The sequence below is a fragment of the Crocodylus porosus genome, unplaced genomic scaffold (genome assembly GCF_001723895.1).
Source record: "Crocodylus porosus isolate Cpor-Errol unplaced genomic scaffold, CroPor_comp1, whole genome shotgun sequence".
NCBI lineage: Eukaryota > Metazoa > Chordata > Crocodylia > Crocodylidae > Crocodylus > Crocodylus porosus.
The window spans coordinates 16,519,997-16,547,458 of NW_017728924.1; the positions used below are offsets into that span (position 1 = coordinate 16,519,997).

Sequence of the window (27,462 nt, forward strand, 5' to 3'; positions counted from 1 at the left end):
CAATATTTTACAGTTAGGGTGGCTAATATCTGGAACCAACTTCCCAGGGAAGTTGTCCTCACCCCTACCATGGGCAAATTCAAGAGGAGGTTGGATGATCACCTGTCTGGGGTCTTGTGAACCCAGCATTCATTCCTGCCTGTGGCAGGAGTCAGGGTAGATGTTCAGGTCCCTCCTGACCCTAGCTACTCTGAAACTATGAGTGCCACTGCACCATGTTTGAGAATCACTGGCCTAAGTCCTTTTTTACGTAGGTACTTAAGTTCTTTTCTGAATCTGTCCATTATTGGGTTATAGATATTATCACCACAAGGAGCTTTCCCAAGGCCCAATTCTTCCTTGCCCAACTCCTTCTATCAGTGCATATAGCCTGAACACCAGGAAAATGCTAAGGTTTTAAGTTTACTGACAGGGCAAAGACAGAAGTGGCATTTTTCATGCAATCTGGCCCCTGAAAGCTCTCTACAGCTGTGACCTAACACAGGGGACAGCTGTGACCTAACATGGGGGAAGGGGATGCAGAGGAACATGAGCACACTTCGCCGTCAAGCCAGGTGACGCACTCAGGTAGTACCCAGGTAAGTGACAGGGGCCAGGGCAGGCTTAGGAACAAGGGGGCAGCATGGGGCACCTACAGGAGGCCTCAAATGTCTCTACACAAATGCTCAAAGCTTGGGGAAAAAGCAGGAGGAATTCATCCTCCTGCTAGCTAGCAAAAACCCAGACCTAGTGGGGCTCATGGAAACCTGGTGGGATTCTACCCACGACTGGGCAGTGGACATCGAGGGATACAGGCTGTACAGGCGAGACAGAGCAAGGAAATGAGAGTGGGGTGTAGCGCTATATATCAAAGAGCAATACATGTCCTCAGTGATCAGGATGGGGTCAGAGGAGGGACAGAATCCAGCAAAATGAGGCACTCTTGGTAAGCATGCAAGGGGGGTGTGGGTAAAGGGACTTGATAATGGGTGTCTACTACAGACCATCTCACCAGGGGATGAGCTGGACCTGGAATTCTCAGGTCACCTCACAGAGGCAGTAATGTCAAGGGATGTGGTTGTCATGGGTGACTTAAACTACCCAGACATCTGCTAGGAGGTGCAGTCAGCCAGGTCCAACCACTCGTATAGGTTCCTAGCCAGGATACAGGACCTCCACCTAACCCAGGAGGTGCATAGTCCCACCAGGGAAAATGCCTTGCTGGACTTGGTCCTTGCCACAGGTGACGACCTGGAGTGGGGTCTGCGGGTACTTGACCATCTGGGCAACAGTGATCATCGCCTGCTGGAATTTACTATCCAGCACAGGGTAGTGAAAGCAAGCAGCAAGGCAGAGGTCCTCGACTTCAGGAGGGCTGACTGCTGTAGGCTAAGAAGGTTAGTAGGAAAGGCATTGGGGTCTTGGAGCTTCAATGAGATGGGAGTCCAAGACGGGTGGTTGTTACTCAAGGGGACGATCCTCTGAGCTCAAAGGGAGTCAGTCCCAACGTGTGCCAAGGCGGGCAGGAGTGCTAAGAAGCCCCCATGGCTTGGCAAAGGCATCCAGGGATGCCTGAGGGCAAAAGAGGAGGCGTACAAACAGTGGAAACAAGGGGCTATTACCAAGGAGGATTACACCTCCATTGCTCAGGACTGCAGGGAGGCTGTTAGGAAAGCCAAGACAGAGATGGAGCTAGGGCTAGCGACCAGAATTAAAGATAACAAAAAGTCCTTTTTCAAATACATAGGAAGTAAGGCAGTATCAGGTAACGTGGGAGCTCTACAGGATAGGCTTGGCAATCTGGTGACTGCGGCAAACAAGAAACCTGACCTCTTTAACGAATTCTTTGCCTCCATATTCCTGAACAGGGACTGGGACATCTCCCCCACTAGAATTGTGGCTGGACCCAGGGGAGGCACCGCCATCCTAACAGGATGACCTAGTTAGGGAACTTTTGGAGGGGCTGGATATGTTTAAATCAGTAGGTCCAGATCCTCTTCACCCCAGGGTGCTGAGGGAATTGGCGGGGGAGTCATAGCAGGGCCCCTGGCATGGCTCTATGAGCACTTGTGGGGCACAGGCCAGGTACCAGAGGATTGGAAAAGGGCCAATGTGGTCCCCATTTACAAGAAGGGGAGAAAGGAGGACCTCAGCAATTATAGGCCAGTCAGTCTTATCTCGGTCCTTGGGAAGACCTTTGAAAAAATTACCAAGGAGCACATCTACAAGGGCCCAACAGGGGAGGTAATGCTCAGGGGCAACCAACATGGGTTCACTGAGGACAGGTCCTGCCTGACCAACCTGGTTTCTTTTTATGATCAGGTCACAAAGTCCCTGGATGAGAGTGTCGGGGTGGATGTTGTCTTCCTGGACTTTAAGAAGGCCTTTGACATGGTTTCCCACTACATTCTCTTAAAAAAACTAGGTGACTGCAGCATTGATGCCTACACATTCAGATGGGTGGCAAATTGGCTAGATGGTTGCACCTAGAAAGTGGTGGTGGACAGGTCGTTTTCAGCTTAGATGGATGTGGGCAGTGGAGTCCCTCAGGGCTCAGTCCTGGAGCCTGTCCTGTTCAACGTGTTTATCAGCGATCTGGATGTGGGTGTGGAATGCACACTGTCCAAATTCACTGACACCAAGTTGTGGGGCGTGGTGAGCACAGTGGAGGGGAAGGACAGAATCCAAGTAGATCTAGACAAATTACAGAGGTAGGTGGATGAGAATAGGATGGAATTCAATGCAGACAAGTGCGAGGTGCTGCATCCAGGGAGAAGGAACCTATAGGCTGGGGAACACCCTTCTTGTCAACACATTGGCAGAAAGGATCTTGGAGTCATCATTGACTCCAGGATGAACATGAGACACCAATGCGAGGAAGTGGTTAGTAAGGCTAACTGCAACTTGTTGTGCATCTACAGATGTATCACAAGCAGGTCCAGGGAGGTGATCCTTCTCCTCTATGTGGCACTGGTCAGGCCGCAGTTGGAGTACAGCGTCCAGTTCTGGGCACTGCACTTCAAGAGGGATATGGCAGCATTGAGAGGGTCCAGAGGAGGGCCACTCGCATGGTCAAGGGGCAGTGGGGCAGGCCCTATGAAGAGAGCCTAAAGGGCCTGAACCTATTCAGCCTCCACAAGAGAAGGCTGAGAGGGGATCTGGTGGCCGTTTACAAACTCACCAGGGGGGACCAGTGGGAACTGGGGGGAGGCTCTATTCCTCTGGGCACCACCCGGGATTACTAGGAATAATGGCCACACATTGTTAGAGAGAAGGTTCAGGCTGGACATCAGAAGACCTTACTTTACAGTTATGGCTGCTGGGCTATGGAATGGGCTCCCAAGTGAGGTGGTACTCTCTCCTACCTTGGGGGTCTTGAAGAGGAGGCTGGACAGATATTTGGCTAGGGTGATATGACACCAGCACCCATTCCTGCCCAGGGCAGGGGGTTGGACCTGATGATCTGTTTAGGTCCCTTCCGACCCTAAGCACTATGATACTATGATGTGTATAGCTGCAGAGTGCTTCAAAAATGGCCCTCATGCACAAAATTAACCCTTGTCTAATCAGGTAACAAATGTAGGTGCTCTGCTTTTGAGCATCTTAGGGAACTTGTGTTCCCTCAAGGGTTAATTTTTCATGTAGGGATGGGGCTGTCAGGAGAGAGGGAATGAAGGAAGCAGAAGCAGCTCAGGCCAGGCCTCTTGAGAGCAGCAGCAGAAGCTGCTGGGCAAGCCCAGACTGAGCTGAAGTGGGGAGAAGGGGTGGAATGGAGCCCCCTCACTTTGGGGGTCCAGACCAGCTCGCCGTATAGGATAGCTGGTGGGAGCCACAAGGTGAGGAGCTCCGTTCCACTGCCTCCCCCCACTCTAGCTTAGGCTGGGCATAGCCGCCCCACAGCTGCTGCTCCTTTTCTTCCCTGTCTGCTGACAGCCCCGGAGCTGCAGGGGAAGAGGTGGGGGCTGGGGAGACAGGCGGTCCTGGCCAGTACCCCCACCTGCTGGCCAGGAGGGCTGGTGCAGGTAGGCTTGATATCTGTCCCCCCACAATAGGGGGGCACTCTAACACATGATTCTTTACATAAAGTGCCATGAGTTAGAGTGGGGCCCTGACATCTGTCAGTGCCCACAGTGTTGCTTGACAATAGGTAGGCTGTAGGAGTGCTGAGACCACTGTTCCTTATGCTAACCAATATTGTATCATTGCTTCTCTCTTCTCCCTCACTATTATCTCCTGTTTTACTTCTTGGATTTGTACAGTGCCAAGCACAATGGTCTCTTAGCCACTACGGCAATCTAAATAGATAATGATCATGTGGGACTGTCTGTGCAGAAATGTAGATAATAGTACATGCAATTCCCTTTTATCTCATCTTGAAGGACTAGACCTAAATTTGTAAAATGCCATGTAATTGTATAGTGCAATAAAATTGTTTTTTACAATAAAGATTAAATCTGATTCTTAATAGAAAAGAAAAATTCAAATATTTTTTTAAATAGCAGATGTCACTGTTCCCAGCCAGCTGAAGTTAATGAGAATCTCTTGCCAGTGTCTTCAGTGTGCATATAAACAAGTTCAATGATTGCTGTACTGCACATGATGTGCAAAAGTAGCTGAAAATAAATTTTACACCCAGATTTTAGTGTTGTTCATTCAACAGACAAAGGAATTGAACAGTGACCGGGACTTGGCAAATATGTCAAGAGTCCTCAAATAACCTACCTTCCCTATGTGCAGTGATAGTTTTTCAATACATGATTCTTACTTACACAATCTTCTGATTTACTTTATTTCCAAAGAGACAAAAGTAATCCAATTTTCTAAAATATTTGTGAATGAAAAAAGGATCATATGTTTTCTAGCTAGCATTGCGTGTCCTCTGGTGGATGGTACTGTTAACACTCTAGGGAACAATTCTGTCCTGGCAACGATGACCTATGTTCTAACTGGCTGCTTCCAACTCTAAATTCTATGATTCCATTATATGTAGATCACTCTTTATGCTGCTGCAACCCTATTCAAATTAGATTTAAAAAATCTGAATCTCAGATTCCTATCTGGCTTTATCAAGAGATATGGAAAACTTTGTATACAATACTAACAATGAGGGAAGTATTCACATCCAAGTCCACTTTCAGCTTTGAGAGATATGAGTAAATGAGGTGGTTTTACTTGCACAGAGTTTTGCTTTATGTTTTCTGTTTGCTGTACAATTACACAGCAACTCTGTGATAAAGCAAAAGTTGTGCCTTCTATTCAGGAGAGGAGGGTAGTGGTAATTTTGTATGAATATAACTTATCATAAAGGAAGATGAAAAGTAGATCCTTTTGGCTATATTTGAAATGATATGATCAAGGGAAAAAATGAAATCCAGAACATACAGAGCAGGAAGCAGTCATTCTGTTAACTTTGCACTGATACCTTTCAGAATGACCCTTACACCAGTAGCAATTTAGCTATACCAGTGGGGAATACAACATGGGCTAATGTACCATGCTAAACTCCATGCTGATGCATAAAGAAAGCTGCCAAAATGAACTTGTTTGAAGCTAGTTCAAATGTCCACTGATGGCATTGTGACCACAGTGTAAACCCACCTTCAATGAGGCCTTGTAGACTTGGCATTGGACTGAGACTCAGGAAACCTGGGGCACCTATAAATGAGCAGTAAGGCTACTCTGATGCATTGTAATTACAGCACATTGGAGCAGACTTAATTAATCAGCTTGGTAATTGCCATGCTCCAGCAGACTCCAGCATCTCGTGTATCATTCAACAAGCTCTAATTAAAGCACACCCCCACCCTGCAACCATTTTTCAGTGCAGGAATGCTGATACACAAGATGCTCTGGGCGCTTTAATTAGAGCAGCAATCAGAGGCACTCTAATTAAAGCACCAGCACCCCCCTCCCCCACCACTCCCAGAGCATGTGTATAAATGCCCCTGTGCTCTATTTCCTATTCTGCTGCTAGTTTGCTGGAAGACCCTAGGCAATTCACCGTTCTGTGGCACTGCTGGCATATTTGATGCTGGTAGCTAGGTACCATTTATAACATGGAGTTAGTGAAGCTCACCTTAGTTGTAAAATATAAGAGCTGAGTATTGTTATTCTTCAAGGAAGTAAGCACTACACCTGATAGTAAGCATTTTGAAGGTGAGCAGACCCAAACACTGGAGCTTAAGCTTTTTCTTGTTCCTTTTTTGCAGAAGTATAAAAAGGAGGCGTCTACATAAAACATTTACTGCAGAGTAGACTAATTAACCCCACAATAAATGTTGAGTATCTACACATGCATTGCTATTAGGCTGGAGTAAATTAATGATCTCCTCAGCAGAGTAATACTATCCTGTGGCAGTTTTTTACTCCACAGTAGCACAAGTGTAGATGTTACCCTGGCTAGCTCGAGCGTGAGGGTGCTTCAGTCCAAGGGCTACCTGCTGGCTAGGCCCACACTGGAGTACCTTCATGCCCTTGCCACGCCTTCTGCAACATGTTGAGCTGGGGGGGACAGTCTGGGCTGGCAGGTGGACCACCAGGGCTGGTCCAACCCAGTTCAACATGCTGTGGTCCTGAGCGCATGTTCAAATGACATGCCCGGGAGCAATCAGCTCCGGAGTTTATTGCTTCTCATTAATTACACATGTAGACACACCCATGAATATAAGCCCCCAAGATGGAGATCACTATTAGTGAAGGTCATCTTCTCTGTTAGTTTCTCCTAATGATAGTTCTTCTACTTTCCAGAGTCTGTGATCCTGGACTATCATTCTTAGAAGCTCTACAGTAATCTTTCTAGGAAACTAACTCCTACTGAAATACAGACCTTCCTGGCAGTAACACCTCCTGCATGGCTTGAATCTCAGGACTCTCACACTTGCTTTTTCTCTCATCCTAGCCTAACACAACTACTATGACCTACCTACTGTAGTATTGTTTCCTCAATCATGTGCAGCTTGAACAGAACTATGCTTCTGAGATGCTCAACCTAGACAGGCTCTCTGAATATTAATTTTCTGTACCAAGAAGGCACCAGTAACAGAGGGGGAAAAATTCCATTTGAAATGTCTTTGTCTTATATCAAGGGCTCACAGTAAGACTCCAGTTGTTTTTGCTTGAGTAAGTTTCTGATTTAGGGGTTTATGACCTCCAGGTTCACTGCTAGCATACAGCGTTCCCACTGTGTGCTGAGCAGAATATTCTCATACTTTGTATGAGAAGTGTAACTTCAGTAATAATTCAAACAACAAGCTATAAATATTTTTGCCCAAGCCCAGTTGCTCACAATACTTTCTTACCAGACCCCCTCTCCCAAGTTACCACTTACATTCTGATTGAAACTAAAAGATTCGTCTGCTAGAATGACTCAACAGCAATTGCAATGTACCGTTATGCAAGGTTCAAGTATTCGATATTAATGATTCAACAAAAGAGCCCTCTACCCTAAGATTTCAGAATCTGGTATTCCAGTACACCCACCTACAATATGGAACAGAACTTGCTTTGTGTCAGTTTAGATATCCTGGATCAAATTCAGACATGACCCTGGTAAGGTTCTTTGGGTTAGCTAGGATAACTGAGAGGAGAATACGGTCCTTTAGCTTTTTGGCATTAGATTGGTATAACCTGTTTTAATTATTATTTGCAGGGAAAATTTCCAAATAGTTTGCACTGAAAACATTGGCACATTAATACTGCAGGCACACATTCTGCTCAGCACACAGTGGGAATGCCAAGTTAAGAGGACTGAACACTGCTTTAATCAAAAACTGTTGTGCTTTGAGAGTCTAAATGCCACAACCATGAAATTGTATTTAAAAGAGAGGAGAGAGTTGTTTTCCTGAAAAGTACTGAGCTGCAATAGGAAATCTGGCCCTCTGGACTGTGTTATTTCCTTTTGTTTTTTCCTGGGTCTGATCCTGAACTCATCAAAATCAATGGCAAAGCTCTGATTGATTTGATTTTTCACAATCAGGGCCACAGTGTCTGAATCTTTGATATGAAAATGTCAGTACAGTAGAAAGGCAGACAAGGTTTCTTTGGGTAAATGTAGTATCTTTTATTAGACCAACTAATTAGTTGGAAAATTGTTCCTTGCAAGCTTTTCAGCACAAACACTCCTCTTCAGACGTAGGGAGAGTCTATTGGTATTGTGTGATCTCCTGGGTGGAATAGAAGCCAGTATGCAAAATGCAGGTCTGTGAAAATGCAAATACATGGCAGTGAGGATTAGAGGCCATGCGAGACAATAGGTGTGAGACAGGTTGGTGGGGGGAGGGGGGAAAATGTGGGGATGTTGACCTGGTGATAGATTGTAGCTGGTAAAATGCGGACAGGTTACTTGGGATTATCAGACGGCAGACAGGTTCTAATGTGCCATAAATCGAATGTCTATATTTAGTCCATGATTTTTTGTATCCAGTAGATTTATGAAGTTTGTAAGCTCATCTACGAAAGGTGTTTTGTATATTGTTTTTGAGGATTCGAACCGAGGGATTGGAAAGAGAGTGGTTGTCTTGTGGGAAGTGCGCACCCCCAGGTAATTGGCTATTTCTGTCTTTGATAGATTTTTGGTATGCGTTCATTCTGATACACCATTGTTGTTTGTTTTCTCCTACATATTTTCCATCAGGGCATTTTGTGCACTGGATGAGATATATAACATTTCTGGAGGTGCAGGTATAAGATTGAGGAATGGTGATGGTTCTGTTGTGGGCTGTAGTTATTGCAGGAGTGCTGGGGATATGTCGGCAGGTTTTACATTTTTTGTTGGGTAAATGTAATATCTTTTATTAGACCAACTAAATTGCTGGAAAAAATTGTTCTTTGCAAACTTTCACACCCTTCTTCAGGCATAGGGAGAGTCTGCTGTTGTTTTGTGTTCTCCTGGATGTATCGTGGGAAGAACACTTTATTAATATTTCACTCTCCAAACAAGTTAAAAGAGAGAAACCTTCAAAAATCCATCCTTCTTACCCAAGTTTCCCATATCATGCTCTATTATGCTTGAATTAATCCGGTTTAACATTTGGCAAAACCTAAATGGGAGACTAGGTTTTTCTCGGTTTCTTTCCAAATTTAGATCCAAGTTCTTTACTGATCAAATTATTGTGAACTTTTTGCACTGACCTCAGTAGGAGCAGAACTGGATTCTTAAGTCTTGCGCTTTGCAAACCTTTGATATGAGCAGTCTTAATCTGGTAAATGTTCCCATTGGATGCCCACTAGTATTGGTTTCTAATCTGTTCTCATTTAAAGCCACACAAACAGAACTGAATATCCTCCAAATGTGAAAACAAATCTCTTCTAAAAAGAACCTCCTATTACTGAGTGCATTTGGCAGCCTCATGAGGTGAGTAAGGGCTGGACAAAACCTGAAAAACAAACTCTCAAGGCAGTAGAGGGCAGCAGTGTTGTCCATTTTTGTAGCAGGACAGCCTTTGTCCTGCACCTGTGAATTAAAATTAAACTTCTAAGTTAGTATCTTTTTCCCTGCTTACCAGCCTTCACAGCACCACTTTACCATTGCCACAGATCTTCTACATTGCAGTGGTGGGTCTTCCTTTCCTAAATTAAGTTAATAAACATCTGTTTAAAATTTGTATGACATACTTGTTAATAATGTCTAATGACACTACACAGATTTAACAGATGTGATGCTGTTTACAGGAAGGCTTCCATCCAGGCCACTGATTCAGCAGGGAAATAATGTTGTGAGATATCACACTTCAGCCTAAAAGCTTACACAGCAGAAAGTTTACAGCTCCTCACAGTGTAGCAATTGTAGATACTATCATGTAAAACACTGAATCCTGTAAGACGCTGAATGTTCCCTGTGAGACAGTGTTCAGATCTTCCCTTGAAGTTAATGGGATTACTAAGCCAACGTAGCTACCGACACTGGGTAAAATCCGGAGATGTGCTGGCCATGCACAGTTCCTACTGGGTCAAATCCTTACTGAAGTGCTATTGAAGAGTTTTGCCTGAACAAAAACTGAGTGAGAATCCCAGGTTTTGGCCTGTTGATTTCAGTGGGATGTGGATAACCCACAGGTCCTCAGCATCCCTCAAGCTGTGGCCCATGTTAGTATCTACTGGAAAAAGCACTAAAGCCAGATGCGTTTCAGTTCGTATTTGGATTAACCAAACTGGAATGGGTTCAGTGAGAGCTACTGCTGGAGCCTCATTTTCAACAAAAAAACAGATGTATTACAACAGATTAATGTAATACAGGATCTCTCAGCTGCAGTTAGACTCCCACAAGGACTCTGAATCCTGCACTGCTTCACCTCAAGTTCTCATCATACTGAGGCTCCAGGAGTCTAATGACTCATCCTGATAAACACCTCTCCTGGTTTTTAAAGAAAAGGACCTTCCTTATACTGAAACTCACTGAACAAATATTAGTTCCATAAGCCTCTGAGCTTCATATAGTCAAGAATCAGTGCCTTCTCAGATCTAACCTACAACTAAGACTGGATTTTCAAAACCGATTAGTGCAGTGTTAAAATGACTACTGGGTGCAGAGCAATTTTGGAAATCTAGCCCATGTAAAAGCTAATGCATTTCAACTAGAAATAACTTCAAGCTGTTCAGCTGCAACAAGTTACTGACTGACATGGCTCACTACCTCTCTCTGATCTAGATATAAATATATAGAGGAACCTGCCCCTTGTGGGACTCCACAGAAACCTCCTACCATTTTGACATGGATCTATTTATAATTACTCTTTGCTTGCAACTACTGAGCTGGTCATCTATCCACTTTAAGGTTGTTTTGCCTAGCCCACATTTTTCCAATTTGTTTATGAAGTCATGTGGGGCTTTGTCAAAAGCCTTGCTGAAGCCTGGATATACGATAGCCACAGCATTCCCTTCATCCAGCAGCTTTCTTGTTGAAGGAGAACAAGTTTGTTTGGCATAGTGGGCTTGTAGTAAATCCATGCTGGTTGCTTGTGATCAGCCTCTCCTTCTTCAAATGCTTGCAAATGGACTCCCTTATGATATGCTCCAGTTACTTCCTGGATATTGAGGTGAGGCTAACCAGCCTTTATTTCCCAAGGTCCTCCTTTTCATCTTTTTTAAAGAGGGGCACTGTGTTGGTACCTACAGTCCTATGGTATCTTGTATGCCTCGCAGACTTTTGTATTTATTATTGCCAAGGGCTCTGGGATCTCCTTTGCCAGTTCCTTCAGTACCTTGGGATGAAGTTCATCAGGCCATGCTGATCTGAATTCATTCTAACCAATCAAAAGATCTCTGACTGTTTATTTTATCTTATCCCTCAGCTTTTCTCCTTCCATATTCAAATGATCCTTATTACCTGTCTGGTTGCAACCTAACTTTTTTTGAGGACTGAGGCAAAAGAGTTGTTGAGCATCTCCTTCTTCTTTGCATCTTCTGGTAAGAGTTCTCTTGGGTTATTTAGTAGTAGAGCCACAGCTTCCTTGATCTGGTCAATATATTTATAGAAGCCCTTGTTCTTAGCTTGCCTTCCCAGCTGAAAGTCTTTCTTTTCATATTTGCCTTCCTGGGTTTTGTCCCTGCAAGTTCTCGCTGTTTCCTGGGATACTTCCTTCATGTCCTGACCATCTTTCCATTGCCTGTATGCTGTCTTTTACATTTGAGGCATCCTAGAGGCTCTTTGTGCAGCCCCATTGGTCTCTTGCCATTCTTCTTGTGTTTCCATCATGTTGAAACAGTTTTTTGTTGGGCTTCCAATACTGTGACATTTAGAAGCTTCCAGTCCTCTTGGGGTTATTATTTCCTGAATAATTCTTCATTTGCCCCTGCTATATAGCTCTGGTGACAGAGAAAAGCCATAAAGGTGAAGACATCCCCTAGGAATCTGGGGATCTCTGGCTTGCAGAGAGCTGGTATATTCAGCTCAACTTCTAAAACCCAGCAGGGAGGTTGAAAGGGTTTTAAAAAGAAAGGAGGAGCCTGCTTTTCCCAGTGCATGCAGAACTAGGAGGTACTGAAATTACGATTTCATTTCACCATTCATCAGACTTAGAAGTTACACAGGGTCTAGAAAATAGGGATTGTAAAAGTAACTAGATGACTTAAAGTAGCGTTGGAATGTTATTGTAGCCACAATGGTCTAGGAAATGTATGAGAGGCAAAGGGTTTTTGTGGATCAAAAGTGGAATCAACTTTTGCAACAAGAGCCCTCACAGGCAGTGTACCAGGACACAGGAGGGGGTCAGGAAAGTACTACCCAGAACATCGTTAACCTATCACAGTCTAACATTTCTCCCACCTATACAGTTGGTCCAATAAAGGATATCACGAAAAAACATTGCTGAGGTTAGTTAAAGCCACCTCTGCCCTGTCACTATCCACTCCATGAAGTGTCCACTTTTATAGTGTTATCTTTCTAACCCATAAATGGCTTAACACCCTAAACCAGATCACTTTTAGGCCAAGGCTGTCTCAGTATTGTCAACTCAGTCTTGCAGTGTTTGGTATCTTGGTATGATTTTTGAATGTTTAGCTTTGGCAATAGCAGTACTTGGGCTTTTGCTTTGGATGGGATTTTGGGGGAAAGAGCTAGCACAAGTAATAGATTTGGTTTATCTTAATAGACTTTCAGAGATGCATTTTATTCTTTTCTCAGCCGTTTGCACCAAATTGTGATTTTTTTAAAAATGGTTTTAGCAGGATTTATCTCTGCTGTTAATGCACTTTCATTATGAGTTTCTCAGGATTGCCATGGCAGATAAGGGCAGTATAAATAAAATTTATTAAAATAATCTAAATTATTCTGATAAGCACTTACCATATGCATTGATACTTCCTAGCTGCAAAAATATATAAAGGATTACATGTTACCAGGAACAACTAGTTATTTTGTATGGTTCTTTATACTTTGCTTATGTGAGTTACTTCTTTGAGCCAGATCTTGAGAAATAGATGGAAAATGAGTCTTTTTTTCCACTGGAAATGTCAACTAAAATGAAGTGGGTTTTTTTGGTTAAACAGACAACATAAAAAACAAACCCAGCTATTTACTGGCAACAAGTTTTCATCTGTTTTGACCCAAAGACACTACCCCACCCCCCCACTCCCTGGTTTTCAGATGTTTGTTTTTTAAACACAAATTCTTGCATGGAAAGCACACACTGTTTCAGAATAACTTAACTTAGTTGAAAACCCAGTTTTCCTTTAAAGACATTTTTGATGGAAAATTTGTGAACGAGCCCTGGACTAAGCATCTGCTACTCTCAGTAAAGAAAAGATGTATTTCATATGCTGAACACCTTTCAGAATGTGACCTTGTTCTTAATGGAGGTATTCATGTGAGTAAGGTTATCTCAGGTGACTAGGAGTTGCCTGGACAAAGCTATAGTTTGTATGCTCCCTGTAAGAGGCAGATTAGTCAGACAGCAACATGTTCTGAGTTCATATTACAGTTGACTCAAATAAATGTTTGGCTTCACTGATTATGACATAATAACGAACTAGTGAGTAAAATCAACTAATATTGATGCTAACAAATGTTTCTCCTAGGCTAAACTTGCCTGTAACTATTTAAAGGAGAATTTATCAATTAGTGCAAGCCCAAAATGTAGAGCATTTTCATTTTTGTTGTATAAAGGAAGGGTTGAAAAATCTGGAATGGGTTTTAAATATGCACAGGGGTGTTTCTGTAAAAACGGTTTGCTTTTAAAGTCAAACATTCCCCTTGGATATTCTGAATACAAAACAAGCAGTATTGTCTGAGTACCTGAGACTCACTAAGTGAACAAACCAACTCACCAGTCAGGTTTCACCGGCAAACACCAAACAAACAGCAGAAATGGTAGAAAGAAAATTAAAATGTTAAAACAATTCTTTCTGTTTTCATTATGGAAGCTGTTACAGTAACATAGGTGAGAGTATTTTGATACATATATAAATATTAAATATATCTTGACAATGTCTCTTAATGCCTTGAGGCCAAATTCTGTCTGCACTTGCACCTGTGCAACACTGCACTTTTAATGGGAGAGCACAGATATAATGGGGGCAGATTTTGATGCTTGATGGACATTTTTTGCTCATGCACACTTCTTGAATTGTTAAACGATACTCTAATTACAGAACATATGTAGGATTTTATCCAAAGCCCACTTAAGTCAGTGGGAATCTTTTATTAATGATAAACTCATTGGTCACATTTTGGCTTTACTTACACCACTGTAAATAGGCTTGAATCTGAAAAAGGCAATGGGGTTGCACAGTTGTAAATCTGAGGGAAGAATGAAGCCTAATGTTTTCATTAAAAATATATTTTGGGAATGTGGGTAGCAGAGATTCCTAAAGAAAGGTGGCTCATCTGTGTAACGTAGTTTATACAGTACACTCCATAGTTCATCTTAATGTACTTAAGTAATCTCTATCCTGGGAGATGGCATAACTTTTTAACACAGATTAATTAGGTTCTCACCATGAGGATAAACAACAGAAATTGTTTCAGGAATATAAAATTCAATCTGTTTTATCCTTGCTCATTACACAGATTATGACACATTGACTGAAAAACAGTCACATTTTATTGACAAAGCCAGTATATCTATTTTTATCTTTGGAGCTACTTGTTACATGATACAGAAAGCAAAGTACGTCATATTGTACTTTGCAGCCTGCTTTACTTGTCCCACCAGTTTACTGATTTACATTCAGTTAAATTTGACTTCTACCTTTTTGTTTATAACTTATTGATATTAATGAATTAAATCTCAGAGGAAGGTTTATGTAATATTAAAATTTGGCACTTCTTTAGGCCATTTAATTTCTTCCAGAGAAGGACTCAACTAAAAACTGAACTGGGTCAGAATCATCCATATTTAGAAGTCTGTTTATCAGCTTGAGCTTTCTTTATTTAGGAACTGTGAAGCTAGTGCAGCTCTCAGGCTTCTTTAACTTGTAACCCTGTCCAAGTTCAGAGAGGATACCTCACCCAGGCCTCCTCCTGCCCTTGATGCTTCTTCTCAATATCCAGTCCCCATTGGGCACCCAAAGAGTAGTGGTAGACGGGGTGTACTCAACCTGGCAAGATGTGGGCAGTGGGGTACCCCAGGGCTCAGTCCTCGGGCCCGCACTGTTCAACATCTTCATCAGTGACTTGGGCAAGGGGGTGGAAAGCACGCTGTTCAGGTTTGCTGATGACACTAAGATGTGGGGCGAGGTGGAGAGAAAGGCGGCAAATAGATTTAGACTACAAAAATGGTCAGATGAGAATAGGATGTGGTTCAATGTAAATAAATGCAGGGTGCTGCACCCTGGGAGAAGGAATCCACCGCACACATACAGGCTGAGGAGTTCCCCTCTTGAAAGCACAGAGGCTGAATGGGATCTTGGAGTCATTATCGACTCCAAAATGAACATGAGCTGCCAATGCCAGACCGCAGCCAGCAAGGCCAGCCATACCTTGTCATGCATCCAAAGGTGCATCTCAAGCTGGTCCAGAGAGGTGATACTCCCTCTCTATGCATCTTTGGTGAGGCTGCAGTTGCAGTAATGCATCCAATACTGGGCACTGCACTTCAAAAGGGATGTGGCCAGCCTGGGGAGGGTTCAGAGGAGGGCCACCCGCTTGGTGAGAGGGCAGCAGGACAGGCCCTACGAGGAGAGGCTGAGAGACCTGAACCTGTTCAGCCCCAGCAAGAAGAGGCTGAGGGGGGACCCAGTGGCTGCCTACAAACTCATCAGGGGAGATAACAGCAAACAGGTAGAGCCCTTTTCTCCCCAGCACCACCTGGGGTGATGAGGAACAATGGTAATAAGCTGATGGAGAACAGGTTTAGGTTAGAGATCAGAAGGCAATATTTTACAGTTAGGGTGGCCAATATCTGGAACCAACTTCCCAGGGAAGTGGTCCTCACCCCTACTTTGGGTAAATTCAAGAGGAGGTTGGATGATCACCTGTCTGGGGTCTTGTGAACCCAGCATTCATTCCTGCCTGTGGCAGGGGGTCAGGCTAGATGATCTGTTCAGGCCCCTCCTGACCCTAGCTACTATGAAACTATGAATGTCCCTGTATCCAGCGCTGCTACAGATGCCACAGCATACTAGCAACTGCTGGTCCATGAGGAGGTCCCCCTGGCTGCTGCTCCCCCCCATTGCTCCTGGTGGGCTCTCCAGGCACCCCTTCACTTGTCTGGGTTTCACTTTCCTGCCCTCATCCCAGGGAATGGGGCATGGCAGGCTGGCATGGCTCAGTTGCAGCCTGCACTGCTGGGGGAGCCCATGGTACAGCAAGAAAGCCTGCAGGCAAGAAGGTGAGGGGGATGATGCCTGTCTGCATGCACAGTGCAGCAGTTGGAGAAGGGGGTAGACAGCCTGTCTGCATGGTACCAGAGGAGCTTGCAGCCGGGTGGGAGTGGGCGGGAGTGGGCATGACATGCATGGCTGATGCAGTCTGCACAGCATACAGCCACTGCTGGTGCAGTCCCATGGTGTGCACCCCTGTCCACTAAGAAGTTGGACAACACTGACATAATTAAACTTGTTTCCTTATATTTGGGAATGTTTTAATTTGGTCTGAAAACCCTTTTGCTTGTGGCCTGTCTCAGATTGCTACTATAAGGCCTTTCATTGGAGTATCTCCAAGTGCTTTAAAAATATTACCTAGATCAGCATTTCTCAACCTGTGGGTCATGACCCAAAAGTGGGTTGCAAGAATATATGAAAGGGTTGCGAACAAACTTTAAAAACTGATCAGCTGGAGGAGCTAGAGGCTGGAGCTAGCACCTGGGCTGGACCTAGCAGTGTAAAAAGCTGCCCTGATGAGCAGCTTGGGGCTACTTGGCATCAGGAGCTTCTGAGACCTGGCCAGTTGGTATCTGGGGACACTAGCCCCTTGTGTCAGCCCGACTGCTGAAGCAGCCCTGACCTAGAGTGCCCCTGAACCCTCTACCCACTGCAACAGTCAGGCAGAGGAGGCTGCTGCCTGGCTGTGACCTGCTGCCACCTGTGACAGCATCCTCCCCCTTGGACCTACAGCCCCATGGCTGCGTGCTTGCCAGACTCAGACTGGGACTGCATGGCAGCCTAGGCAGCACTGCAGCAGAGCCACCTGCACCTCTGAGCCAGCTGGCAGTGAGCTGTGGCTACACAGCTGGCTTTTATGCAGCACTGCTGTCATGTTTTCTGGTGCCCCTGCTCTGCGATCTGGGCAGCTACTGCCCAAAACAGGTGCTCATTGCAGTGGCCCTCTTTGAACTGATGGGTTACACCCAAGGGTACTCAGGGAGCTGGCGAGCATCATAGCTTAGCCCCTGGCACGGATCTTTGAAAGCTCTTGGCGCTCTGGTGAATTGCCCAATGATTGGAAGAGGGCCAATGTCATGCCTATCTTCAAGAAAGGGAGGAAAGTAGAACCGGCAAACTACAGGCCCATCAGCCTGACCTCTATCCTGGGGAAGGTCTTGGAAAAGATTATCAAGGAGGCCATCCTTAACAGACTAGCTGAAGGCAATATCCTGAGGGGTACCCAGCATGGGTTTGTTGCGGGTAGGTCTTATTGACCAATCTCATTTCCTTTTATGACCAGGTGACTTATCACTTGGACAAGGGGGAAGAAATCGATGTTGTATACCTCGACTTTAAAAAAGCCTTTGATCTGGTATCCCACGATCACCTCTTGTCTAAACTGGCTAACTGCAGCCTTGACGTCACCATGATCTGCTGGCTGGGGAATTGGCTCTGCGGTAGGACCCAGAAGATGGTGGTTGACGGGAGCCAATCGTCTTGGTGCGCTGTGACTACAAGGCTCTGTCCTAGGGTCTGTACTGTTTAACATCTTCATCAACGATGTGGACATTGGTGTCAGAAGCAGACTGGCTAAGTTTGCTGATGACACCAAACTCTGGGGTGAAGCATCCACACCTGAGGACAGGAGGGTGATCCAGGCAGATCTGGACAGACTCATGAAATGGGTGGATGAGAACCTGATGGTGTTCAACTCCGAAAAATGTAAGGTTCTCCACCTTAGGAGGAAAAACCTGCACCATGCTTATAGGCTCGGCGGTGCTACGCTGGCTAGCACTACAGATGAAAGGGACTTGGGGGTTGTGGTTGACCACAAGATGAACATGAGCCTTCAGTGTGATGCTGCAGCTAGTAAAGTGAGCAAAACGCTGGCTTGCATCCATAGATGTTTCTCAAGCAAATCCCGGGACGTCATTCTCCTGCAGTACTCAGCCTTGGTGAGGCCGCAGCTGGAGTACTGCATCCAGTTTTGGGCTCCACAATTCAAAAAGGATGTGGAGAAGCTTGAGAGTGTGCAGAGAAGAGCCACGCGCATGATCAGAGGTCAGGAAAACAGACCTTATGATGAGAGGCTGAGAGCAATGGGGCTACTCAGCCTGGAAAAGCGCAGGCTCAGGGGTGTTCTGGTGGACACCTACAAGTTTATCGGGGTGCTCATCAGGATCTCAGGGAACGTCTGTTCACCAGAGCCCCCCAAGAGATGACAAGATCGAACGGTCACAAACTCTATTGTGACTGATTCAGGCTGGACATAAGAAAGAACTTCTTCACTGTCTGAGCCCCCAAGGTTTGGAATAGACTGCCGCCGGAGGCAGTTCAAGCACCCACTTTGAACGCCTTCAGGACACATTTGGATGCTTATCTTGCTGGGATCCTATGATCCCTGCTGACTTCCTGCCCCTAGGGCAGGGGGCTGGACTCGATGATCCTCCAGGGTCCCTTTCAGCCCAAATGTCTATGAAATCTATGAAACTGTCAAAGCGTGTCCTCCTGACCCCAAATGGCCAGAAGGTCAGCCACCTCATCTGCCCACCAGCTGGGTCCCTGGTGCTGGCCTTGCGCAGGCTCCTCTGCCTGGATCTCGCCACTTGCCTCACCAGCAGGGATCCTGGTGTTCCCTCTTTAAAAATTGTAAATTAGCTGATTAAAACCCCCAAATTCTCTCATTAAAAATTTAAAGCAATTTGGAAGCCTATCAGTGCCTCTATCATCATAATAAAATTAATTCTAAATATCTATACACTTTGGTGTTTGCTTTTGTTTTTTTTTATCAAAAAAAAATCAGAGCTGCCCATCCACCAGGATGTAGGGCATTGAGCAGTACTGGGATGCCAGTGCCCCTCACTCCTGACCCGCAACCCCTGCCTGCCCCCACTAGTTTCCTCCTGGTAGGAGCTCCATCCCAGCACCAGCAGATGAGTCCTGATGCAGCTGTTTCACCTGCTGCTTTGTGGCTCTGAGTAGTGCCAGCCCTTGCTGTTCTGCTCCCTGTGCTTGTACCAATAATCCCTATCCCCGTCCTGGGAAGCCCTTGACTGGGGTTCAGGGACCAGGCTGGGCAAGCCCCTTCCTTTGCAGGCCTGCCTTCTCCTACACAGGCTGCTCTGTGGGGTCAGAGGGCTCCAAGCCCTGCTCTGGCAGCCTCTCCTACCCAGAGCACTCCCCCATCCCTGACTCCCATCTCTCTCTCTCTCACATATCCACTGTGCTACCTCCACCTCTCTCCTCAGCTCATTACACCCCCCAAGTGGTTCCAGGACCAGGAGCCCCCCAGGCTGGGGCCACATGTCCCAGCTCTGGTGTGGGCACAGGGCAGGGCTGCAGTGTGGTAGTTGCCCCTGCAGTTATAGTTCCTGCCAGTAGGTCCCATTCCATCTGGCGGCTGGGCACACAAGGTGTGGGATTTGTGGGGGGAAGGAGTGTAGGGGGGTGGGTGTGCGGTTTGGGGGAGGCTTTAGAGATAGGTATAGGGTTGGGGGGGGTTTATGGGTGGATGGTGGGTGAGGGTGGAGGGTTGTGGGGGTAGTTTTTGGGTATGGGGTTTGTAGGTGGATTGTAAGGAGATTTATGGGTGAGGGGAGAGCATGTGGGGTGGGGGACACTGTGTGGGATAGGAGAGCCCCCCCCATGGTGCACAGTCCCCAGTGGCAGAAGCAGCCAGCAGTTCGTCATTGGGGCATTCATGGCCCATTGCTGGCAGAGCCCCTCAGCAGCATGCAGCAGCAGCTGAGGCCTGAGGGCTCCGTGTAGCACATAAAGATGGTCCAGCCTGCTGGCACAAGCCTTCAAACAAGGCTAGACCAGTTCCTGCTGCCACCTGGAGCTCCCGGCACTGCAGGTAAGAACGTGCACCATTGGGCTGGGCCAGCTCCTGCCTCCATGGATCTGGCCCAGCCCAGTGGTGCATGGGCCACACGGAGGCAGGACCTGGCCTGGTCCTGTGTGAAGGTGTGTGCCAGTGGGCCAGGGTGGCTCTGTGTGCCACATGGAGGCCCTGGGTCTCAGGCAGCACCACACAGTGCTAGGGGCCTCTGCCAGCAGTGGGCCATGAGCGCCTCAACAGCCTACTGTTGGCAGCTGCTGCTGTTGCTGCTGTGGGGGAGGGGAGCTATGCTCTGTATGTGGGGAGCAAGTGGGGGATCCTCCCTATTCCCACACAGACCCCCACACTCCCCCCACCCACAGAGTCCCTCCTCCTCCACATCCCTGCTTACCTGGGACAGAGCCTGGGTCCAAGACATTGCTGCCATGGTTCTGGTTGCCATGCCCTGCTTCTATTCCTTCCAGCATGCTGAGGCAGCGTGCTGGAGCAGTAGGGACACATGGCAGGCATGGAGATGCTCTGACCAGGTGCTACAGCATCTCTCTGGAGGACCCGGCCTCCAGTTGCTTCAGGGCATACTCCAAGAGCACACCCTGAGCTACTTTTTTCTGGCATGTCTTTTTTGATACCAGGATTTCCCAGTATCAAACTTATAGAGTCCGTGTTGCAAATACGGCATCTCAAACTGTTTTGAGACGCTACAACAGGCAAGTGTTCACTTGTCTGGACATGGCCTTAAGTGCTACACAGCAGGTCAAAGGCAGATTAAAGCATAATCTTCTGCTCAAAACAACAGTCAACAAACCATCAGAATGGTTACTTGGCAGGTGGTTTCAAGATACATATCTGGGACTTGTTTTGCTTAGGATGGGGAAGACTAGGAGAGCTATGCAACTTTCTCACTCTCCCTGTGGAGGTGTGAGCATATAACTGAATATATCATCAAGCACTTTGCAAAGGTAGTTGTTACAAAGTAAAAAAAAAAGCATTTATTCAAGAAAAAAATTGTGGAAATTAGGGAATGTTCAAAGCTCAGGGATCCCTAATCAAATAGTCTCAGATTCTTTGAGTCACCTTGTACGGAGTGAAACTCTTGGCATACGTCCTGCTCAGGTATATGGTATGAGAAAACTTAGACTTAAAATTATTGCACTTTACACATCCAAAAGGAAGGGAAAATGGTATAATTTCCTGGTTTTAAATCTTCTTAGGAGTCCTTAGCTTAGAATAGGCGTTCTACATGCAGCTGTTTTCATCAATACTGTACTGCTCCAAGCATTTCAAATATTCAGTCTCTTACAACAGTAAGGAAGCTTTTGTCACATATATAAGCATGTCCCCTAACTCTGAGATATGAAATGAGGAGGCACTGGATGAACAAATGTATTGCATCTTTTTGTGCATCTTCTGAAACAAGAAATGGGGTTAAGAAAGAGCTGGGAGTTGCGGAAGGGGATTGATTACAGCTAGACAAACCAGCAAGTGTGAAAGCAGAATCAAACCAAAGTCAGAAGTGAAATGGTCATCTTGGAAACTCATGGCTAAATGGAATGGACTAACCACATTTGAAATCGAGATTCCATCAAGTGATATCAACACACAGCATCATCACCACCACAACGCTTTGGCTTATAGAATTCCTGCTTTATGAATATTTCCTGTATTATAGGGAAGATAATGGCAGGACAATCTAACATCAGTATGGCATTTGATGTAGATATATTCATTTTTATACATGTCTTGTAATCTAATTTATTTTCATAGAGTTAAAAACTTGTATGTGCAAGCAACCATACCCTAAGAAACCAAATGACCACTTTTAAAACTCTATTTCAGTGCTTAGAGATCACAGTGATTGGTGTTGGACATTTAGGTCAGTATATAGAGGGAGATAATGCTTATTTTCTAATAGTCGTCCAAGATAACATGGTTTACAATCAAGCTGCTGGCAGTGTTTTTAGGGAGATTTTTTTTTCAAAGGAAGCTCCATAATATTTATACCCCTTGAGCACTGGAGCAAGGTAAATAGAAAATTAAAGTGATTTTCAATGACAGCCACTATTCCCTTACATTTCCTTGGCTATTTAAGGAGATAAGCCATTAAGAGTATCTTTGTCTCATTAAATATAGACACTATTTGTGCTGTCTGGCAAATTAATGTGCCACCTGCCTCACTTTAATGAGAAACCCTGGCTAGATTTTGAGTTTGTCCTAAGACCCTGCACCAAAAGAAAATATTTGTTCTGAATATCTCATATGGCTGCAGTACAATGAGATACCATTTTAAGTAAAGCCAGGTCTTTTGCATGGCCGTGCAGTATTTTAAGCTGCCATCACACCAGTGATTCTGAAATACATTTGTATAAAGCAAACTATGAAGTCAGTGGCAAATTTTCATTAACTTCATTGGGAGTAGGAACCAGCCCTTTTTTTAATGTAGTCAATAGAGCAAACTGAAAAGTGTGCAGAAAATGTAACTGATAAGTGCTGCTGCAGATACACAGCCTCATCTCTAGGGCTGCAGTTTTATCAGATATCTTGGCTAAATGTCAAACAATACCATCAGCTATTTGAAGATAAATATTAGCCAGAGACTGTCTGAAATAATTTCCCCAAGCACCATTCAATTAACCTACTTGGCTAAAAGGTGATACAAAAGTCAATATTTTGTAACAGATGCCTGTGCTTCAGTTGAAACTAATCAATAGACATCCAAGCAATTTCAAATTAAAGGCCGATATAGACAAAGTTAAAGAGAACTATCAAGCAGTTTAGGCACCAAATGTGTTCTAACTGAAAATAGCCCTGTTATTTGATTCAAGCTATTCCCTGGGTTAAATTTTCAATATATCACTGTTTTTATTAAATTCACCCTCCTTCTGCTGAAATAAAAACAAAAGCCAGTTTAGAACCCCCCAAACCTTGCATGAAGGCTCCCTGCTAGTTCTACAAGAGCTATTAACTGCGTCCGTGTATTTGCATTCCTCTTAGTTTAGCAGATTTGGGATATAAAACTAGATATCATGGGGCCTTCTGTTTGTGGCACAGGTAGGCTAATAAGCACAAAGAAGGCTAAATGGCACTCAGCAGTGTTAATTAGTCCATGCAAACTGCTGTAGGGACATGGCCACGTAACCTGTAATTTTGGGAGCAACCCATCCACACCATAATGTAATTTAGGGTGCCACTACTGGGCATGGTACATGCGTGTACTATGGAGACGTAGCATACGTCTCTTGAAAATAAGTCTTAACATCTCAGCCATTTAGGCCAATTTTGCCACTGAGCCTATGTTATTCTTGATTTGTAAATGACTTATGAGACTTGAGCGTCAAACAAGGCAAGAATAAACAGAAATATCAGTAAACACCAATGTCTGTGATGTAAGAAACAGTTTCTTGTTTACTAAAAAAAATCCTGTTTATAGAATGAGATGTCAGTACAGACAAAGAGGTCATACAAATAGCTGTGTTGGTATATCCCCCACTTATACTTTACCAAAGCAGGAGATAGGACTTATGAGAGTGCTTCCGTTGAACTGCCTTGGCTTCATGTAGCCATCTTCACATCTCCGGCTAGCTATTCTTTTTCCCTGCAAGAAGAGATCAGAAGCTTACAGAAGGATCATTGCCTGCAGCTGTATGAGTTTCTTGTGTTACCCAGCCTAGAAAGCTCAAAAGGAAAGACTTCACTTTCTGCTAAACAAGTGACCCAGCATGGGGAATTAGTGATTTCTTTGAACACAGACTCCTGGTGATGACAGGACTTTGTAGCCTGTCTATAACTGCCTACATCTTTCTTCTCCTTCTGAGATTGGTAAATCTGCCTCAGATTACCAATCCCAAATTGGCTATACTCCTTAAATTCCTGAATGTGTGTGCTATTTTGGATAATGAATGGTTGCTTTGATGGAGACAGGCCAGCTATCTGTCCTTTTTCCCTCTGAGTCCTAAACCAGCTCAAATGTTAAAGATAGGAGATGGTCCAGCCCCTGTCAATATCATAATTTTTAGAACTATGGACACAATTCAGTCTCATCAAGTGATGTTTGGCCCCAAAGTTGACAGGTGGGACTGAGTGACAGCAAACCCAGGCATAAACCTACTTCCCCTTTTCTCTTCTGTCAAAGGAAACCTTGGAGGGTTTTCCAACCCAAGACAATTTTTGAACAAGGGCAGAGTTCAAATAATAGTGAAAAAAAATTGGTTGTCAGTAATTAGTTTGCATATTATCAGTAAAGAAAACGATTGGGTTGGCAACTCTGCTTGACTGCAGCAATGGTTTATACTCTACAGCTCCCACCCCAGTGGCCTCCAACTCACTGCCCACACCTTTGTACCACCTCCACCCCACACCATACTGACCTCAACCCACCCCTCAGGCTTACTCCCCCCCTGCCACTGTCTGCTTACCTGCCACCCAGCAGTGTTACAGGCCTTTGGGAGGCAGCACCAGGAGCAGTGCTAATACCAGCATACAGCTGGGGGTTAGGGAAGGAGTTATGGAGAGTCCCATGGGCTACAAGTACCTGGGAAGAGCTCCCTCCAGGGTACTAGTCTTCCTCATGGACATAAGGGGAGCATCCAGATGAGTGTGCATGTGCCTGTTGTGGCATCTCAAAACAGTTTGAGATGCCGCAAGAGGCACGCTAAAAATGAAAAAAATGTTCCCCACACTGAATATTTGTAGTGTGGACTCAAAATTTGATACTGGGAAATCTTGGTATTAAAAAAAAATACACAGTGGAAAAAAAGCAGCACAGGGCACATTCCTGGAGCATGCTTTGAAACAACCGGAGGCTGATTCCTCCAGAAAGAGGCTGGGACTGGGAATCCAGCCAGAGTGTCTTTATGGCTGCCCCATAGCCCTGCTGCATCAGCATGCTGGGGCAAAAAGGAGTGGGGCAAGGCAGCAGTGGTGACCCGGACACAGGCGCTGTCACAGGTAATTAGGGATGTGGGGGTGGAGGGGGACTGTGTGGTTTCTGGGGGAAGAGTTGTGGGTGTGGGGTGTGTAGGTGTGTGTGTGAGGGGCATGTGGGGTATGGGGGAGTGGCAGGGGTGTGGGGGGTACCACATGACCACCACCCCATCTAAGTCCTGTGGTGCACAGCCCCCAGCAATGGTAGCAGCAGCCAGCTGGGCTGCCGGGGCCATGGTCCAGCACAGGCACAGCCCAGTAGGCAGCACAGCACTGCCTGACCTGGGATCTGCACATGGTGAACATTGCCAGCCTGACCTGGCCCAGCCTGTGCTGCCCCACTAGCACGCACCTTTGGACAGAAGTCGTAGCTGGTGGCAGGAGCCATACTGATCTTGTCCAAAGGTATGCACTGGCAGGGCAGGGCAGGGCAGGGCAGGCCGGGCCAGGCCAGATTGGGCTGCCTCTGTTTTCCATGTACAGACCAGGCCTGGGTCAAGTGGTGCCACACCACCCCAGGGCTGTGCCTGCAGCAGGCTCTGGCCCTGATGGCCCAGCTGGCTGCTGCTGCCAGCACCAGCGGCTGTGTGCTGCTGGAGGGGGGCAGCAGGTGTATGGAAGCCCTCTTCAAACCCTCCCCACAAACCCCACACCCACAACAGCCCCCACAAGCCATACACAAGGGGCAGGCAAAATACAGCCCTCGGGCTGGATCCAGCCCGCCAAGCACTTTCATCTGGTTCGCTGGGTCCCCCAACAAATTGTGCCCTGCTCAGCCTTTCTTCCCATAAGGGTGGGAGTGAGGCACCTATATGTACATGCAGCCCCAAAAATGAATCCTATTGCCTGCCTCCCACCCTCGTGGGTGGAAAGGCCAGTCTGGCCAGCCTTCAGCTTCTGTGTGGGGTTGCTGCTGTGATCCCCAGGGACCTGCTCCACTTACCTAGTATCCTGCTTACTCCAGGAAGCAGGTAGGGAAGCAGCAGGGGTGAGGCTGCAGCTGGGCAGGAACATGGAGCGTAGGGCTGGGGCTGGTGGCAATGCAGAGCCTGCACCCAGGGGGACATGGCATAGCGTGGAACTGGGGTGGGCAGCATGTGGGTGTGGGGGAGATGTGGGGACCGCACCACACTCTCCCCGTAGGCTGCAACCAGGCAGCAGCAGGGATGCTCAGGGTGCAGGTGCCTGGCAGTGTGGCTCTGGCCAGTGCTGCACATTGCAGCATGGGATGCAGCCTCTGCCAGATCCCCTGTATAACCGGCACTCCCCACCACTCACGTGCAGCCCCCGCACTTGCACAACAGGGAAGGAAGCCCCATGTACTGGAGACAGCTGCCTTCCCTGCCAGGGCTGCGCAGCACCGAAGAGAAGCCTCAGGTACTGGAGCTGGCTGCCTTCCCTGCATGAGGCTTCTCTCCAGTGCTGTGCAGCCCTGGAACAGAAAGCAGTTGGCTCCAGCACATGGAGCTTCCCTCCCTGCTGTGCAAGTGCAGGGGGTGCTGGTGATACAGGCAGCCAAGTGGAGGCTGCACCCCTCGTTGTGATGTGCAGCGCTGGCCAGAGCCATGCCCTGCCAGGCAGCTGTGCACTGAGTGCCCTGACTACTGCTGCACCATAGGGGGGATGCAGGGGGGGTCCCCACACCCCCCCAATTTCCTTCACACCCCCACCCTGCTTCCACAACCCCCCACATATACACAACCTCCCAACATACCCTATGGTCCCCCACATACAGCCACATCCCCTCACAACTCCCCCCACATCCTATGACATACACCCCCCCCACAATATACACAACTAAGAATTTATTTTTGAGCTATTTTGTAATCACCTTCATATACACTATGCACACAAATCATGACAAAAATATTTTTTGTAATAAAATTAAAATATGTTATAATGAGTGTTTGACTTTTAGTGTATGATTTGTTTCTTTTCTGGTTTGGGCAACCCATCCTCACAAAAGGAGTATTTCTGGGAGGCAAGGGGAAGGACTTCCAGTGGCAAAGGTCAGGGGTTAGGGGTGGGATGTCTGGTCCCAAGATGGTAACAAGGGGGCAGGACAACTGTTAAGGCTTGGGACTACCCATGAAGCCCTCAACAGCTCACCAAAACTCATTAAGTGGCCCTCCATCTGAAATAATTGCCATACGCCCACCCACAAACCCCACACCCTACATCCCCCTCACCCTCCTGCACACCCCCACACCCCCATCCCCTTATCCCTCCCACATACCCCACATACCCCAATACTCACCCCCCCACACATACACACACCCAAGAACCCCACACCCAGCCCACAACACCCCTTCCCACCCCCTTCCTGCAAACCTCACATCCCCCCCACATCTCATACCCTGCATGCCCAGCTGCCAGACAGGATGGGACCTGCTGGTGGAAGCTATGGCTGCAGGAGCAACTATGTCCATATCCTGGTTAACGAAGGGGTTAGGGGGAGCTTTGATTTTTCTATGATAAAAAAA

At 46.3% G+C, this 27,462-nt stretch overlaps 1 protein-coding gene across 1 annotated transcript in view; it reads right to left on the reverse strand.

The window, feature by feature from the left end:
• The window catches only part of NXT2 (nuclear transport factor 2 like export factor 2), a 47,730-nt gene extending 24,080 nt beyond the window's left edge, over window positions 1-23,650 (reverse strand). The window contains exon 1 of the mRNA XM_019540420.1: window positions 23,558-23,650. The gene's annotated coding sequence lies outside the window, so the exon portion shown is untranslated. The remainder of the gene's footprint in view (window positions 1-23,557) is intronic.
• Between the last annotated feature and the right edge of the window lie 3,812 nt (window positions 23,651-27,462).